This window comes from Papio anubis, chromosome 10, assembly GCF_008728515.1.
Source record: "Papio anubis isolate 15944 chromosome 10, Panubis1.0, whole genome shotgun sequence".
NCBI classification, from domain to species: Eukaryota; Metazoa; Chordata; class Mammalia; order Primates; family Cercopithecidae; genus Papio; species Papio anubis.
This window is the reverse complement of record NC_044985.1, coordinates 88,073,779-88,092,865: the sequence shown is the minus strand read 5'-3', so window position 1 is coordinate 88,092,865 and position 19,087 is coordinate 88,073,779. Positions and strand designations below refer to the sequence as shown.

General features: G+C 40.6%; 1 long non-coding RNA gene across 1 annotated transcript; it reads left to right on the top strand.

Moving 5' to 3' along the window:
* Positions 1-3,228: 3,228 nt before the first annotated feature.
* LOC110740930 lies at positions 3,229-10,276 on the top strand. Its single transcript, XR_002516245.2, has 3 exons — positions 3,229-3,851; positions 5,818-5,982; positions 6,815-10,276. It is a non-coding gene; the product is annotated as an uncharacterized LOC110740930 (long non-coding RNA).
* Positions 10,277-19,087: the final 8,811 nt, after the last annotated feature.

Here is a 19,087-nt window from a genome sequence, read left to right as displayed (position 1 = left end):
TCTGATGCATGCTAAGATATGACACGCGTGGCTGGACACAGTGGCTCATGCCTGTAATTCCAGCACCCCGGGAGGCCGAGGCAAAGCAGATCTTTTGAGCCCAAAAGTTTGAGACCAGCCTGGGCAACATGGTGAAATCTCGTATCTACAAAAAATACAAAAATAAATCAGCTGGGCATGGTGGCACACATCTGTAGTCCCAGCTACTTAGGAGGCTGAGGTGGGGAGATTGCTTGAGCCCAGGAGGTCAAGGTAGCAGTGAGCCGTGATTGTGCCACTGCACTCCAGCCTAGGCTGTCTCAAAAAAAAAAAAAAAAAAAAAAAAAAAAGGAGGTTGTCTTCTAATACCATACTAAACAGATGAGGCCAGTTCTAATTTTCGGAAAGTGATGACACAACCTCTTCAATAAACTTTTCCAGCACTCAAAGTCGTTGTCACCAGGAAACTAAATCTCTCTTGCTCTTTGTGAAGCCCATTTTTTTCTTGTTCTGAACCCAGTCCTTCATAAATTAGACAGTTCATGTTCATATTTCTTAAAAGCTATTTTTATTACTTGATTATATTGATGCTTTTGTGAGGAAGCTCTCCACTACATTATATCATCCAATTAAGCAATTAAGCAAATATCTTGTCTGCTTGGCCACAATTCTATGCAAACAATGCCCAGCACTGGGCTTGGTATGGACAAAGAGCTCAGTAAATATTTGTTAAATTTTTAAAAAGGAATTCTTTGGCTGTGATCATGGTATCTTGGTCAGAGGTTGTCAGCGGAGGAGGACAGAATTCTCAGGGCCTACGCTCCTTGCTCTGCAGGTCAATATCACTGGCTTGGTCCTCCTTGGTATCCATTGTGCCCACTTCATGCCTTTTGCTCCAGCCTTTGTCATCTTACTTGCCTCCTTGCCTGGGGCCCAGACTTTGAGACACTTCCCTTGCTGCATTTCATTTCATTTGGGTCTAGTCACTTTAACTCACTTGGATTTCTGATCCTATTACTTCCCAAAGTGTTTGTGACCCCAGTTCACCATCACCTACAGGTGTAAATATTGGGTCTTCCATCTTTAATTCTGTTCCAAAGTAGAGCCCTTGTTAAGTCATTCTTCATTGCTACCACTGGGGCTGAAGTCACAGTCAGCAAACCTAGAGAACCCCTGTGGATGAAATGGTAGAGAAAGAGAAATAGGGTACATGCCAAATTGAATCACATGTGTGGGGATAGTCTGTTATTAACATGCATTTAGCATTTGGGAATTCTAAGTACTTAATACATGTCAATAACTGTAATAATAATATATATCTCGAGGAAACGGCATTGTGTTTACATGCTCCCTGCCTGGGTGGCTATTTAACACAGTCAGTTGGACATCTGGACTCAGGCCACTTGGTCACTAGCCTGGTTTTTGCTAAAGAGTGACTGCAGCTTCTATAGCCCACAAACCCCTTGTTACGTTGCCCAGCACCCTGCAGGGAGATGCAGTTGTCCAGTGAACCGATTTAAGCAAAGGACCATGCATGGAGTTTCCCAGGTGGCATTTGAAAAGCTAATCCTTCCATTTTTAACAACAACTACAAAAGAAAATGAAGAAAAATGCAGTGCACTATGAGAATCAATTGAGATGGGAAATATTCAATAATTTATAACATTCATACAGCATGTTTTCCTATAAAATTTTACACAAATTGAATCTTCATTTTTATATCAGAGAATCTTCCTACCTCATAACTGCATGGCTGTTAGTTATGTGCTTAGTTAGCTGGAAGACTGGAAAAGAAAATGGTTATTGATGGGTTAGAGCCTTCCCGTGGAGAGAGACATTATTGAGGCAGTATATGAAGCAGAAAGAGCACTACTCTTGGCATCAGGACATCTGGGTTTGATGATAGCCTCCCCAAATTACTAATTTCATGATGTGAGATGTTTCTCAAATCCTTTCTAAGCTTCAGTTGCTTCCACTGTAAAATGGGAACAAAGGTTCTTTTCCTACCCATTTGCAGAGATGTTTTGAGAAAGTAAGAAATTACACAGACATATACAAATCTATAATCAGATTTTGCTATAATAATGCATAACAATCTTAACATTTTAGTGATTTGCAACAACATATATTTTTCCTTCATGGGTTTTTTGATCAGCTGTGGCTCAGCTGAGCTGGGCTGGGCTTAGGTTCAAGTCTGCTTAGGTGTCTCTCATTCCATGACCCAGGCTTAACATGGAATGGCTATTTCGTTTATGTTCTTCTCATGGCTTTTGACTGCTGTGGAAAAGAGCAAGTGGAAACTTGATATGACTGTTAAAGTCTGAGCTTGAGGCTAACATTTGACTGGTCAGTGCAAGTCCCTTGGCCAAGACCAGTGTCAACAGGGAAGTGAAGCATCTTCAGCCCACAGAGAAGGGCATGGGCAGGAGGAAAGAAAGAATTTTGAACAAATACAATATTATAATTTATCACAGTGAATGGAATTGTTCTGAAAACTGTTAGGTAACATTCAGATGTGGGGGTGGTAATAATGATTACTTTAGCCTTGGATGATTAACAGTCTTAAGTTGTCTTACAAAAATGAGATTTGGGGTTTTGCAGGGGGAGAAAAGCACTCAAGTATAGGCTGTGTTGTATAAACATTACAGTTCATTGTCAAGGCCTTCAAGGATCCATTTCCAGCTAAGTAAGCATGCATCTATAGTTAAACCGATATGGGTTGGAAGATACTATGATGTTAGACAGGGTCTGATCAGTGAGCACAGCTGCTAGAGTCTTTTCAGTTCCTCACAGGAGATGCATCAAAGGTGGTGGATTCTGTGTGTTCAGGGAAAGGAACTGCCAGGTCACATCACAGGAAGCTCAAATTGAGGGCTTACATGATCCATACTACAAGACATATCACATGAAAAGCCAGTGTGATTTTCTCATGTATGGTCACATGCCACATAATGATGTTTCCCGAATATATGAGAGTGGTCCCATAAGATTATAATACTGTATTTTTTTTTTTTTTCTGAGGTGGGGTTTCACTCTGTTGCTCAGGCTGGACTACAGTGGGGCAATCTTGGCTCATTGCAACCTCCGTCTTCCAGGTTCAAGCAATTGTCCTGCCTCAGCCTCCCAAGTACCTGGGATTACAGGCATCCACCACCACACCCAGCAAATTTTTGTATTTTTAGTAGAGGTGGGGTTTCACCATGTTGGCCAGACTGGTCTCAAACTCCTGACCTCAAGTGATCCACCTGCCTTAGCCTCCCAAAGTGCTGGAATTACAGGTGTGAGCCACTGAGCCCAGCCTAAGATTATAATAATGCATTTTTACTGTACCTTTTCTGTATTTAGATACAACACTTACCACTGTATTGCAACTGCCTATGGTATTCAGTACAGTAACATGCTGTACAGGCTTGTAGCCTAGGAGTAATAGGCTATACCATATAGCCTAGGTGCGTACCATCTAGGTTATATTACCTAGGTTTGTGTAAGTATAGCCTATGATGTTGGCATAACCACATAACCACAAAATTGCATAGCAAACCATTTCTCAGAATGTATGCCCATCATTATGCAACACATACTGTAGTTGGGAAACCTGCCTTTCACAAGCCATGTCACTTGGCTCCAATGGGTCTTTAGTAGGTAATATAATGACTAGTCACTCCACCTGGCAAGTTGTGCTGCTGTTGCATGACATTGACCTGATTGAGGGCACATGTGATCAGCTGTCTCTTGTCATACCAGGCTATCATACCTCTCTAAATCTGGAAGTAGAGAAAAGGCACTGAAATGGTTTCATGTCTTTGTGAATTTAATCCTGTCATTTCTATTGATCACTTTGGCTGTGGAGACCAAGAAGGAGAAAAGGACAGGTAAGAGGCAAAGCGGGTCTGGGCAAAGGAGAAGTGATCTGGCAGGATTTGACCCTGCTCAAAAGTAGGAAGCAAAAATAGTATCATGAGGGGAAAAGAATGAGGTTTGAAATTCTGGACCTCTGTTTCTTTATCTAGAAAATGAGCATAAGAGTATCTGTTTTGCAAAATTGTTATGAGAATTCAATGAGATGTTGTATATGGAAGATGTTATCACTGTATCTGGCATATAGTAAAAGATCAACTCATATCAGACTCTTCACTTTCCACTGTAGGGGCCCAAGGAAAACTTCGCCTTCTCCCTCTGAAGGTTTGTTGAAAATCACTGACAAGAGGCAGATTAATAGGAGGAAAATCATACAAATTTATTTTTAATGTGCACATGGGAGTCTTCGGAATGAAGACCCAAAGACACAGGAGAGTTTGTCTATTTTTATGCTTAGGCTCAACAAAGTGTGAATAGTCATATGAAGATACAACTGGACAAAAAGGGTCTGATCTAATGCTAACAGACTAAGTGGGGAAACCCAGCAAGGGCTGTCTGTGTAGATTCTTCTTGGCCAGTCTGAGTATCTATTCCTTTCTTCTGGGTATGGGGCAGAATCCTCTGGAATGGGGGGCTTATGACCTACAGTCAAGCAAGGTAGATCAGATCATTTCTTTATGGCTAGCTTTTACTCAGAAAGGTGGAAGGGGGGATTAGAGTAATATTTTTGGGTAGTTTGGCTGGTATTGGGGAAAGAGGAGTTCTGCTTTCTATGACATCCCTTGGGGAAAAGGGGTTCCGGGGGTTCTACTTTTTCTGGCTGGCCCAGAGGGAGAACTGGACTGAGACAGGAGAGCAGGAAAAGGTCAGGGAAAAACTTTTGCTTCTGAAGCTGCTTCTGAGACTTTCACTTTGGGTTATTGTTTTCTGAGTCCCCACACCAACATAATAGGGGTGTTCTCCAATTCCCAAATGAAAAAAATAGAGAAAGAAAGCTGATCAAATATGATGTGTTTCATAAGGAACTATGCTCTCAGAAAATACTATTAGTTACCATGGACTATTTCTATCCAAACTTAAAAAGTCATAGAACAAAGATATCAGGAGGAGAAAGATGTATCTTTCTTTATAAACCATTCTGAGGATTACATGAGTTAATACATGAAAGTAGTTTGAATAGTGCCTGGCACAGGGTAAGAGCTCAATTAACGTTAGTAATAGTAGTAGTAGCTAGTATCATTAATTTTGGCTGAATTGGCTACACAAATTTCTTGCAAAGAGCTGACCAGTCTCATTACTGATGGAGCCCAAGTTTAATAATTCAAAGTCTCAGATGGAGAAAGTGAGTGCGGGAGGCAGAAAGAGAGAAATGAATGGTTTGGCTCTGAACACCATTGTTTCTGGTACTGGGGCACTGATCCTCTTTATGGCTACCGGGAAAATTAAACTAATTTGACAGTCATGTGGACTGTTTCCAGAGTGCCAATATTCTGGGGGACTACACTTGCCTCGGAAGGAGGTCCCCTGGCCAGTTTCCAAGAGGATTGGCAGAAAATTCCAGTCAGTTGTTCAGGTTTAGAATTAAATTTCTAAGGGAAATCGATTTGTGTTTATTTGTTTTCATTTCTTCAATATAGGGGCAGCTGTAAAAATAAAGAAGCTATAAAAATAATGCACAGAAGAACATTAGAAATTAAAAAGCATTATAATTATCAGGACTTTAAAACACCACTGTTGCTATTCTAGTTCCATCTCTATAGATGTTTCTCTATCAAACGGTCTCTGTGTGTAATGGTCTCTCCCCATTTCTGCACATGCGTAAACTGTAAGAGAATGTCACTGAAGACTCACTTTCTCACTACTAGAAATAAAAACGGGAGATTTCCCCATCTCTGTTTGGACCCTAGAACCGGTATTAGAACTATGCCTCCTGGTGATACATAGTTTTGGCAGCTTTTCTCTACCTTTTTGGTACTAAAGGCTCATGAACTCAGACAGGATTTCGAAGGAATTTCAGCTGGACGGGAAAAGGAAAGGAAGCATGCTGGCAGATTATGTTTTTGTGACCAGTTCTTCACAACTGCAACAAAAAATAAACAAGACTCAGATATGATGGCTCAGATTCCCTCCCAACCTGGGAAGACGGTAAGGAATGGAGATCATGGTCCACCCATGTACCTGCCCCATCTTTTTTTTTTTTTTTTGAGATGGAGTCTCACTCTGTCACCCAGGCTGGAGTGCAGTGGTGCAATCTCAGCTCACTGCAACCTCTGCCTCCTGGGTTCAAGTGATTCTTCTGCCTCAGCCTCCCAAGTAGCTGAGACTACAGGCATGCGCCACCATGCCCAGCTAACTTTTGTATTTTAGTAGAGACAGGGTTTCACTATGTTGGCCAGGATGGTCTTGATCTACCCACCTCGGCCTCTCAAAGTGCTGGGATTACAGGCGTGAGCCACCATGCCTGGCCATACCTGTCCCATCTTATTCATCACTACCTCTTTCCAGGACAGGTGTGTCTGGAGCTGTAGTGCTTTACCTGGCCTCCTGAGTTTTCCTTGCAGTAAGAACTTGAGACCAGAGCCTCTTCTCTCAGGTTCATGTTGAAGTAAGGGACTCAGACAGGGTTACAAATCCAAAGGCTACTTAAAAAAATATATCAGCCTGTATCACCCCACAGCAGCTAAATTAAGTTTGGGGAAAACAGATAGGACATCAAGAGGTTGACAGTTTGAGTCAATTGAAGGGAGTTCTCAAAGCTCTAAAGAAGTCTCTCTGTTTTGGAGACCATAGTTCTGAGTCTCAATAGAGTCCCTGGAAGGCAGTTGCCTCAGTCCTCAGTACTGACATGTTTTTGTCATAGCAAGCCATGTCTCTGTGAAGGCCATGTGGCCAGACAGGAACCGTGTCTCTTGGGAAGTGGGGTGGCTGGATGTGAGTGCACTTTCACTGAAACATGTTTTCCTCCCTGCTTCTTCAGCTATTTGTTCTCTGTCAGCGACTTCACAGGTGGCCTTGGCTCCTAAAATCCGGTCATCCAAAGATCATGATCAAAGAGAACCCTCTGCACAGATTGCAAGGACCACCTGCCTAGATGAGGCCTCAGTTGGCATCCTCCCCCTCCCATTTCCAATGTCCAGCATTTCACGTAATTTTCTCCTCTTTGCTCTGCTACAAGCTCCAGGCATCCGTTTGTGTTATTAGATTTACGTATGCAGGTCAACAGCACACATCGCCAACCCACCTCACAGCTGGGAGGGTTGTTGTGGAGTCTTTTCTCTACTTGATGTTTTCATTTTGGCTCATGTCTTCCTCCTTCTCAAGGCAGTGGCATAAAGGATCATTAAGGTAAGGCAGCTGAGAACATGAAGCAGGGTTTATCATGAAACCAAAGACTAAATCTCCGCAGTCACCAGCCCTGGCACGAACTTGCCTACCCCTGGGCTTCTGTGTGCCTGCAAAGGACGACTCTTGCTTTAAAGAAGTCATTCCCCTGTGGCAAGGGGCGGAGGCTGCTAAGATCAGATGTGCTGTGGCGCTAATGCTTTGAGTTTACAAGATGCTGTCTGTGAAATGCCCTGCAGCTTTATTTCTCTCTCCTGGATGCATGAAACGCTGGAAGGGCCAAGGATGGGGCTGGTATTAATAGAGTAAAACCTCAACTAATTGCAGAGCATGTGCTGCAATATCCTCTTTGATACCAGAAACTATGTTAGCAGAGGTAGAAGTAATATAGAGACACATGGAGGCATTTAGGATGTCAGAAAGAGGGAGTTATAAAAATAAATTAGTTAAGCTAGCAACAAATGAGCTGGAAATGTAAAACACACATCTGAATCTCTTGGGTCAAAGATAGGGAAGGGAAGGAGATTGGTTCAAATTGGGAGAGGGAGGAGCTCAACATGTAAAGAAAAGGAAAGGAGAAATGGCTGGAGGGTTTGCAGAGCAGAGGCCTGTGAAGCGCAAAGAGGAGAACAGAGAGAAAGGCCAGAGTCAGAGTGAGCCAGGAGGCATCCAACAGACACACATGGAAGCCCCCAACATCTCCTGGAAAGAGGCTTCCAACAGCCACAAGCTGCTGGAACACTGGCCCACCCTACCCAGGGAAGTGGAAAGAGCTGGGAAAATCCGTTCCGAGCCCCAGGCAAAGGACAGAATTAGCTTGACCCTCAGAAGCTCCATGTTCTTCTATGCTCACTCCTAACCTCAAAGGTTTGAGTCACAAAGACACAGACTCACACGTGTACGCATACAAGCACATACACGCACGCATACACGTTACAACCGCCACTACCCGCTCACCACCCCCAGCCAGAAAAAGCTCAACAACCTGGAGGAGAGAAAAGCCCAGTTTACTGGGATGCATAGTAGGTTTTTGTTGAGAGATGGCTCTCATGGATTATCTTAGTTTTTATTTTCTCTCTTGAAAGAAATTATGTGATTTCTTTTAAGTGTAGAAAAGCAAGGAGAATTGTAGTTATGGTTCATTATTTTGTGAGCTGAGTTTATTTACTTTACATAGTACCTTAGCAGCTATAGTTTCCACTATTTAGAAGTTTTCTGCCACACTAGGGAACTTGGTGGGAGGGTTCAGAGCTAACCCCAGCACCCTTCCTAAGCTCCTACTCCGTCCTCCTGCTTGCTGAGATCGGAGTTTACTTTCTGGAGCTTTTGTGTCCCAATTATAGACATAGACTTTAAACACATAGGCCTGGTTATGTGACACATTGACGAAAAGTCATTCGCCCTGATGAGTTTGTCAGTCAGCAAGGTTAAGTGGCTAAGTGAAAATTGTTTTCAGTTGGGGAAGGGTTGTTTGGAGTTCAGGGGTTTAGAATTGAATTTCTAAAGCAGGGATGGGAGATGACATCAAGTGAGGAAAAAAAAAAAAAAGAAAGTAAAGAAAGAGATGTAACTAGGGTACTAAAATATTCTAATTTTTGCTCCTTGTCCAGGGAGCAGACAGAAACTGTGGCTAGTAGCATTTAATTCACATACCCCAAATACTGCATTATTCATAAAGCTTTGTGTTTTGCTTTCATTTGTTTGGTGTTACAAGGTGAATTCACTCATTTAAAAAATGCTTGTTGAGTGTCCGTGTATGAGCCAGGGTGACAAGGTAGGTCTTGTATTATGCACTCTTTGACAAATCTCTTTCTTGGTGATTTTGTTCATAAGAGCAATTCTGTGATTGAATGTAGTTATTAAGATGAATACAGACAGAGGATCATTCTTTAGGATCATGTACATAGACCCACAGAACCCAGATTTGTCAAGGATATGAACAATCATTTGTCCAGTTTTTCCATCTGTGACATGATCTCACACTAACACCCCTATTAAATATGCTCTTGTGCTTTTCTCCCTGAATACTTTCAGCAGCAAAGAGCTTACCATCTCTCAAACCACCAGGCTCTTCTTTATGGTGGCTCAGATTGTTACAGAATTCTTTTTTTATACTGAACTAAAAGTTATCTCTCTATGACTCCTTTTTGTTGGGTCCCATTTTTTTCCCCACCATTTACCCAGAATGTCTCCTTTTTTTCCCATGTGACAGCTGTTTTCCTACTGGAGGATAACCTTTATGTATTTCCCATCATTGAGTCTCTTCTCCAGACTCTATAGGCTACATTCATTCAAGCATTCTTTGTAAACCATGATTTTTGACTCCCTTCGCCAACCTTGGTGACCTATGGTTTATTGATGGCCTTCTGAAAACATGGCACAAAATGTTCCAGGCATGGTTTCTGACCAGCTTAGGCTATAGTGGAGTTTCACTCCTCTTATCTGGCAGAATCTTCCTTGATTAATGCACAATGAGTTGGTATCGCCTGGTCTGGACACTTCCTTACATGCTTGGCTCATACTGGACTTATAGGATACCATGGTCATCTCCACATGTCTGGCCTTCAGGTACATCTCTGCCATCCATACACAGTCACTGGTTTTCTGGACCCAAACACAGGCTGCACTCTTTCCCCTATTAAATGTCATCCTTTGAGAACAAACATATTGTTATAGCTGGCTGAGATTGTTTGAGAATCTATTGTTGTCACTGAACACAATAAATCTCTCTCCTAGTTTCATTTATGGGTCCACCATGAAACGGCGTGTCATCTATATCCTTGACCAACTTATGATAACTGTTGAACAGGACAATATTTCTTTCTTTATGAGGAAGCCAAGCCATCACCAGAAACAACATAAAAATCTCTCTCCATTCTGGACATTGACAGCATATGAATCAACATTGACTTGATGACAATATAATTTAATAATTAAATACCAATTCAATGGTTTTATTTTGGCAACCCAGTTAGTGGTAAACTGCACTTTAACCTAATCATCATAGTTTGTATCAGAATTTTGTTTTTGATGGATTAATGCTCCTTGAAAAATTTTGGTGAATTTGTACAAGATTTCCAATAAAATGGTTGAATCCAATGATTCCAAAGTTAATTCCAGATCTGACCTCTTCCAAGTTTTATGACTGCTGGATATCATAGAATTTTCTATTTTGTACTATATTTATTTATGAATATATTACCTCTCCTGTGACAGCATAAGTTCCTTGAAGGCATGTATCAAATTGTGATTCCTATTTACATTGCATGTAGAATCTAATATAGCACTTTAAACAGTAGGTGCTCAATAAATGATTGTTGGATGATTGAATCATTGTAATATAGACATAGAGTAATACTATGGGCTTCACAGAAGTACTTTAGGACTATGTAGTACTTTGAGGTTCTCAGACAAAATATAACCACATGAGTATATATTTTTCTTCCAGATTCAAAGTAAGCACAGGTCCCTCAGCTTCATGATCTGTGAATAAGAAATATTTGCCTTTAAGATAGCCTGAGGCTTCTCATTCAGTACAGCAAACTTTTTTTCTTGGTATAGTCTCAGAATCAGTAAGTTTTCCATGTTACCTGCCAGAGAAAGTCCAAGTCTCTCAATCTGCAGTAATTATCTCAACAAGGTCAATTAGTAGTTTTAAAAATGATCCAGTCACTTGGCTGCTGGTTTTCCTTTTACTCCTATTTCGCAGCAGAATGCTCCCAGCATCAATTGCCATGGAAGCTGCATTGCACCAGAGGAAAAAACTGTCTACCTAAATGCCAAAAGGAGGTGTCCTTCAGGCAGAAAGAGAGAACAGTTTATAGGTGCTCTGGGAGGCACAGTCGCTCCAGGCAGATTATTCTGTGACTACACAATGTTCTGAGATGCCTGAGACTCTCCACTTTGCAGCTTAAAAATGCCTGAGGAAGTTGCTTAGGTGCCAAGCTGGAAGTTTAAAGTCAAGAAAAATTAGTGCAAATGGGAAAAAACATCCCCTGAGTGGAAGACTTTTAAAAAAACACCACCAAAAAAAAAAAAAAAAAAAAAATAGCTCTCCTGCTGAACTGTGTGAAGGATGGAAATTAGATCAAGCTTCAGTCAAACACTAAATCCTTGTCTAGTTTGCTTTTGTTTTTCCCATAACACAAAATTCCTAAGGGTTTGCTAAGCCTGTCTATTAAATACTTTATATCTCCTACTACCTTTTATCAAGGGGAAATGATATTTAGGCTTTTAAAAGTAGTATTTTATCTTTCAAAATAGCATTTGTCATAAATTGTGTAAATTTTTAGCTGCATGTCTAGGTGATGGTTGGTGGTACATTTTTATTTCCATGGGATGTTCAAGGTCACCCTTCGCATCTACATTTAAGGATATGAATCAAAGGTAAGAAGGATTCCTCAGGGCTATAAAAGTGCCCAGTGTAAGATGAAGGTGGGAGCTTATGGGGAGAATGACAGAGATTGCAAATAAAATCAGATTAGACAAACATTCTATTCTCTTTTCTCTCCTGGAACACTTCTCTTCCATGCAATATATTCTCACCATGTGGATCTTGTCTCCTTTAAGCCCCTGGAAAAGCAGAGCAGGTCCCAAAGGGAGCTTGGGAAAAGAGGAATGATGAGAGAACGGTCTGTGACATGGGAGTCCCTTGTGGGGGGCCTCAGCCAGCTCCACCCTAAGCACTGCAGGGGCAGCTGCTTCCTCCTTCCTGAGTGTAAAGATCGAGATGGTTAAGAGTCAGGGCACAGAAGCAGTCAGCATCACCTGTCAGTTGCACAGGCTTTAAGCTAAAGGTGCCATAGGTAACTTCCGAAGCCCTAGTGATTTGCCTGGGTGTTTGGTAGGCATTTATTCCACAAACTCATTTGTGGTGGGGGTGGCCTCACAAAGCAGCTCTCACAGGATTTGGGCCTGGGACACCAGCCACATAACACAAATAACACGTATCGTAGACCCGTCAGGAGAAAGATTACACTTAAACTCCCCTCAACCCAGGGAAAAAGCACCAGGAAAAAAATGAGGTCCTCAAGGTAGCTTTCAATATTGATCGAAGGCTGACCTGACAAAGAACTGCCTAAAATCATGTTTGCTGTTGCTTCTCTCCAGGGTCCTGGGATAATTTGTAATTCAAACTTGGAAGGAATCCTAAGCTATTTCCTTTGGATTTATTCTTTCCACATGTGAAACGAAATAATTAAAACACCTCATCTGCTTTTAGAGCTTGAGTTTTTTTAAAAAACAAAACAAAACAAAACAAAAAGAAATTGCTGATTGAATCCATATTCCTCCCAATCTTCCACTAATTTAATGTCAAAAAATGATTTCCTATGATGAACAATGATTTCGCATACAAATAGATTTTTGAAAGTGGATTTTAACAATTTATATTTGTTAATAAGTTACAATAAATCTATCATCCTTATCTTTATTACTCTAGATGAGTTCCAAAATACTTGAAGGGAAGAAGTCTCAGGCATATTTAAATTCACTTGAGTAATGATATTTCTGATAGGCTACAGGTTGCTTAAAATAGTTGATATGGTATCCAACTGCTTTCATGTGGACTCTTGTAATGGTTATTAAGCTAAATTAACTGAGGCCTTATAATTATGGCTGTTTGGGACAATTCAAATAAACTCAAGTTTCTTATATGGCATGTGCCATATTTATCAAGCTAAACTAATTGGAACATAAGAAATTCCACACTACAAGAAAGACAAATACCACATAATCTCACTTATATGTGGAGTACAAAAACATTGAACTCAGAAGTAGAGAGTGGAATGGAACGGTTGCTACCAGGAGCTGGTGTGGGGCTTGCGGTGACAGGGAAGACGTTGGTCAAAGGGAACAAAATTTCACTTAGATAGGATAAATTAGTTCATTTCAGTTGGATAAGTTCAAGAGATCTATTGTACAACATGGGGACTATAGTTAGTAACAATGTATTACATGCTTGAGAATTGCTAAGATGGTAGATTTTAAGTGTTCTCACCACAGAAAATAAGTATGTGAGGTAATGCATATGTTAATTAGCTTGATTGAGCCATTCTACAATGTATACATATTTCAAAACTATATGTTGTACATGATAAATATATATAATTTATATTTATCAATGTAAAATTCATTTATTAAAAAGACATTCTGTGCTAGGATGTACTAACAGTTCTGTTGACCAAGAATCTTGTCTTTGATACAGACAATAAGCCATGTCTTTTGGGAGACAATGCATTGACCTCCATGATGGCAATTATAAAGAGTGTTTTTATAAATGTCCCAAATGTTCCTAAATGCCCTTTAACAACTCCAGATTATCCTCACGTTACACTTAGCCAAATCCATCTTGAATGTACATATATTTTCAACTTGTTTCACTTCTTGAAGTTGTTCTACCAAAGGTGTCTTTGGAAAATCCACCATCTATACCCTCACCCCTAGACAGTAAGCAGCAGGACAGCAGAGTCTGTGTCTGTCTTACTCACTTCTGTTTTCCCAGTGCCTCACTCAGTGTCTGTAGGTTTTCAAAACAATTGCTTGTTGGTTAATAGATTGTAGTTACCAGCCTGTACTTCTAAGGAAACAAACAAACAAACAAAAATGTCTGCATTCTTTCCTTCTATCTTCTTGAATAAAATCTCACTAGAAGGATTACAAGAACCTATTCACTGGCCTCACTCTATGTATCTCCAGGCCCCTCACTGTAAGAGGATCTTTCTTTCCAACCATCAACTCCTCCCCAAAACGCATCACACACACACATACACACACACACACACACACACACACACACACACACACCCCAACTGGGATCTGTTTGAAATTGTTGATGGATTCTAGTCATCTGTAGAATAAGGTCTCATCTCCTCAGTATGAAATAAAAAGTCCTTCTTGCCTGTCCCTTCCCCAACCCTTTCTCCTGCCACCTGCCCAATTCATCTCTGGTCAACCTCATTTCCCATTGAGCTTTGACTCCCCCAGTGCTCCAGCCACTCCATGGAAATCACTCCCCAGTGGTGTGTTGGTGCCTTTGTTAATGTTCTTCCATTCTCCGAAAAGGAAGGCCCTTCCTCAGCTCTGTTCTGAAATGCCTGGCACCCTCCCACCAATCCTTTCAAATCAAGCTCAAATATTACCTCCTCCAAAGCTTTGCAGAACAAGTCCCCCGGGCATCTCACACATGCCTCAGTTCCATGATTGTGAATCCTGGCTGCACTTTAGAATCACTTGGGGAGCTTGTAAAACTGACTGGGCTTCACCCAAGACCAATTAAATCAAAATCTTAGAAAGTGGAATCCAATCATGGTCTGTTTTTAAAGTTCTCTAGATGATTCCAGTGGGCAGCCAGCCCTCAGAGCCCCTGTTTGTGATAATCTTTGTGTTTCTTTTTGTGGCCTTCTCCTCACTTCTCCCAGGCAGGGACAATGCGTTATCCATCTTTGTCTTCCCAGTGACTGGCATAGTTCCTCACACAGAGTAGCTCTTCAAGCATTCTTTATAAATTCAAAATGAAATACGCATAAAGGCAAAGCTACCTTGACAAAGCCTAGAAAGTCCATAAATCCAATTTACAGTGAGACCTGCCACTGAAAACTTTTCATAGCCATATTCTTCAAAGTTCCAATCCAGAGCTCAAGAATAGAGGTGCTTGATTTTATTTCTAACCTGGGCCATAATTATAAATGAAAGCTGGGGTACTGGTGAAGTGAGCAATCATTTCTACTGAGCATGTTCTCTAAAGGTGGTTGTCACTTTATTTAAAAAATCGTCAAAGCCAGTATGTTGACAGGGCAATGGTAAGACAATTATTGAAGGGGAAAAAATAAAAAAACTTTAGAGAAAGCACTGGGAAGCAATATCCAAAGACATAAAGAGAAGAAATGTAAGGGGAGAGACTTTTTAATGTGGCCCCTCCTCACCCAAGAAACAGTACAGGCCCCACCCCACTCTCCTATGTTCCTGACCTCACCCCTGATGTTGGAAGCTGGCGGATGCTCCCTTCACCTTGACCCTTTTATTTGGCACTTGGTGCAGGTTATAGATGAAAGATAGGTAGCATGCCGCTCAATCACTGCCTCTGATGTGTGACTTCTACCCATTAGGTGACCTCACTAAACCTCAGCCTGCTCTTTTGTTAAACATTAACAGCTTCCTGTGTGGGTTGTTAAAAGGATTAAGTTGTTTTATACATACAAGTACTTATCCAGTGCCTGACATGTAATAAATGCTCAATCAATGGTAATGTCAGAGGCGTTTGAACCAGAGCAACTCTATCTTGAATAGAGGCTGAGTAAAATAAGGCTGAGACCTACTGGGCTGCATTGCCAGAAGGTGAAGGCATTCTAAGTCACAGGACGAGATAGGACATAGGCACAAGATACAGGTCATAAAGACCTTGCTGATAAAACGGGTTGCAGTAAAGAAGCCGGCCAAAACCCAGCAAAACCAAGATGGCGACGAGAGTGACCTCCAGCTGTCCTTACTGCTTGTTATATGCTAATTATAATTCATTAGTATGCTAAGTGACACTCCCACCAGCACCATGAGAGATATGGTCTAAAAGGGAGGAACCCTTAATTCTGGGAATTGCCCACCCCTTTCCTGGAAAGCTCCTGAATAATCCACCCCTTGTTTAGCATATACTCAAGAAATAACCATTAAAACGGGTAACTCTGCCTATGGAGTAGCCATTCTTTTATTCCTTTACTTTCTTATTATAATGAACTTGCTTTCACTGTACTCTATGGACTCTCCTCAAATTCTTTCTTACACAAGATCCAAGAACCTTCTTTCAGAGTCTGGATCAGGACCCCTTTCCAGTAACAGTAACTACTGTTATTGTTTGGTTGTTCTAAGCAGACACTGTTTCATCACATAGCACAACAGGCCAGTGCCACAAACTGAAACAGAAAGAAACTACTGGCATGTTTTTTGACAAGAGAAAACATTTCCTTATATAAAAACATAATTTTGTTTAAGTCCAGACATTATGACCTTTTGAAATGCATTATTGACAATCTACTTAACACACAAATTTAATTTCTGATCTCCAGACATGATAGAAAGGAAGGCATGCTCATTTCAATTGTAAAGATTTTAGGCATAGTATTCAAATAATTCAATCAGTTAGAAAAATAGAAATGCTTCCTGAATAAGAAAGATCTTAAGAAAAATTGTTTTTTAAAGCAATGAATATACTAATATATAAACAATATTTCCGTTTGTTAAATATCTGTGAAGGCCAAACTAGGCAATGACTGAGTTGGCCATTCTCCTCTGATGAAGACGGGCCTCTTCATGCAGTCCTTGGCCAGCTTTTCCACTACTGTCCCTCTGTTCTTCTAAAGGAATCGTAGGTCTTCTCTCTCTGGTCCTGAAGCTGAAGTTGGTGGCTACTGTCCCTTTTCAATTCTCCCACTCTTTGCTCAGAGAGGTGAAAACTCACTGTGGGATGGCACTGGGGGTGATGCTAGGCTATCCAAACGCCTCCTTTCTGCTTTTACTGTGCATGTTCTCACTTCCTTGCAGTGCCCGCCTTCTTGGGCTGGCCTTCCTCTTGACTATGGTACAGAGAGATGCCTTTGCCCTCTTCTGTAGCTCACATGGGTCTAGGTATGAAGTTTCTATGGGCTGGTTTTGTGATTCTTCACGCTCAAGTCTTGCTTGAGAACTCTCCCCCAAATGACCACCTCCACACCCACTACCACTGTTCATATCATTATGATAAATCTTGAGCCTCGGGAGTCAGAACAGAGAGAACAACTCTGTGAGGTTTGCTGCACAGTGGAGTTCTCTTAAATCAGCAGATCTGAAAAGTATTTACATGACTATTAACCCTGAATGAAATTCCTTGGGTAAGTTTTCACTTGTCCACTAGACAGCTTCTTCATTACCTTAACAATATCACCAGCATTAATACACATCAAAAGCCTGTAATCAATGTACCACTGACCCACCACTTCTATGTTTAGGGATTTATTTTTGTAACAGCAAAACACTAACATAACTAACTCCATTTTGTTTAAAGGGCCTTTACCCATTCCTGCACATAGACTAGGAGAATTTGAGAGTACTGAAATAAAATGCAGAAACAGCAATTGTGTAATTTTTGAAACTCTGAGATTAAAGATTAAAGAGGAAGTATGTAATAACCATGTTTTGTTAAAGAGTTACAGGAGCACGATGACCTGACCAAGGACAAAGAAGTTCCCAACCTCCTTGGACCTTTGCTGACACCCAGATATGTCTGTGGTCATCAGCCACCTCTTGATACCAAACCCCTCCTCTTCCCTATATGCCCCCTCCCATAAAAAGCCTCCAGTCAGCCCGCAAAACTTAAGATGGTGCTTCAGAAGACTAGTTCACCATCGTCTCAGTTTTGCTGGTTTTCTGAACAAAACCTCCTTTTCCTCCCACCAATTATCTCTCATGTTTGGCTTTCAAGTGGTGAGCAGCCGAACCTGGGCTTAGTTACATTCTAAGAAAATAGTTGAGAATGTTGTCCAAGATTTCATTTAGATGGAAGTTAAAGACAATCATGAAGAGTTTTGTAACACCAGTGGAAATAAAAGTCTGCCTTTTTAATTAGTAAAAGTATGTTAATTTAACATAATTAATATTTAATAAATTTAACATAACATAATTAGTTAAATTATAGTCCAAACAAATTAATGGATCACTTTGAAGTTTTTCAATATTGTAGGATAAAATTGCATGGCATGAAAGATGTCTGTTAAGTTTAAAACAAGGCTATAAAATAGTATGAGCTTAAAAAGCAAGTCACAGAATCAAAAAATATGTATATTGGCCAGGCACAGTGGCTCACGTCTGTAATCCCAGCACTTTGGGAGGCTGAGGCAGGCAGATCACGAAGTCAAGAGATGGAGACCATCCTGGCTAACACAGTGAAACCCCATATCTACTAAAAACACAAAAAATTAGCCAGGCATGGTGACATATACCTGTAGTCCCACTTACTCAGGAGGCTGAGGCAGGAGAATTGCTTGAACCCGGGAGACAGAGGTTGCAGTGAGCCGAGATCGCACCACTGCACTCCAGCATGGGCGACAGAGCGAGACTCCATCTCAAAAAAAAAAAAGTATATCAAAATATTATTGATATTTATTTTGATATATATCAAAAATTTGATATTTATTTTATTATTGCTTTGAGTTATATATTTTTTATTTCTTTTGAGATATATATATATATCCTTTTTCTTTTGCGACAAAGATATATATACAAGATATACATATATATATATCTTTCTTTATTATCTCAAAAGCAATAATAAACATGAAGTTGCCATACATAAAATAGCAGTTCTCTCCTTTGGGAGAAAGTCTAGGATTGGATAGTAGAGGGGACAGAGGTGAGTGCAATGATATTGGTAATGCTTCTCTTCTGAAATTGGTAGATAGGTCAATTTTTAAAAATTTTGCCTTATAACTTGCATTTAAACCACATGCATTATTTTATATGTATCAGATACTACATTATAAAATGCTAAAAATGCAGGGGCAATATATCCTTGTTTCAGGGCCATCGCACGCAGTTGTCCCAGTTATCCCCTTGACGGGGGCATCCAGATGGATGCCTTGGCAAGAGAATATTTCAGGTCAGAGAAAAGGGAGTTCTTTCTCTAATTTGCATAAAAAGTACTCTCTACTTGCCAAATCTGCCCAGAGGGGTCATCTTTTTCTAATCTGATCCCCAAAGGGAGTCGCCTTTTTGTATTTTGCACACAGGTGCTGTATGTTCTGGCAGGGACATGCCTAGATGTATATGTGGGTATACACATGTGCAATTGTGTGTGTATGTAGTATGTCATTACCACTGAGTGGTGGGATTCTGACTTCAAAAATGGTGCTTACTCGTATTTTCTTCATTTTCATTTACCATATAC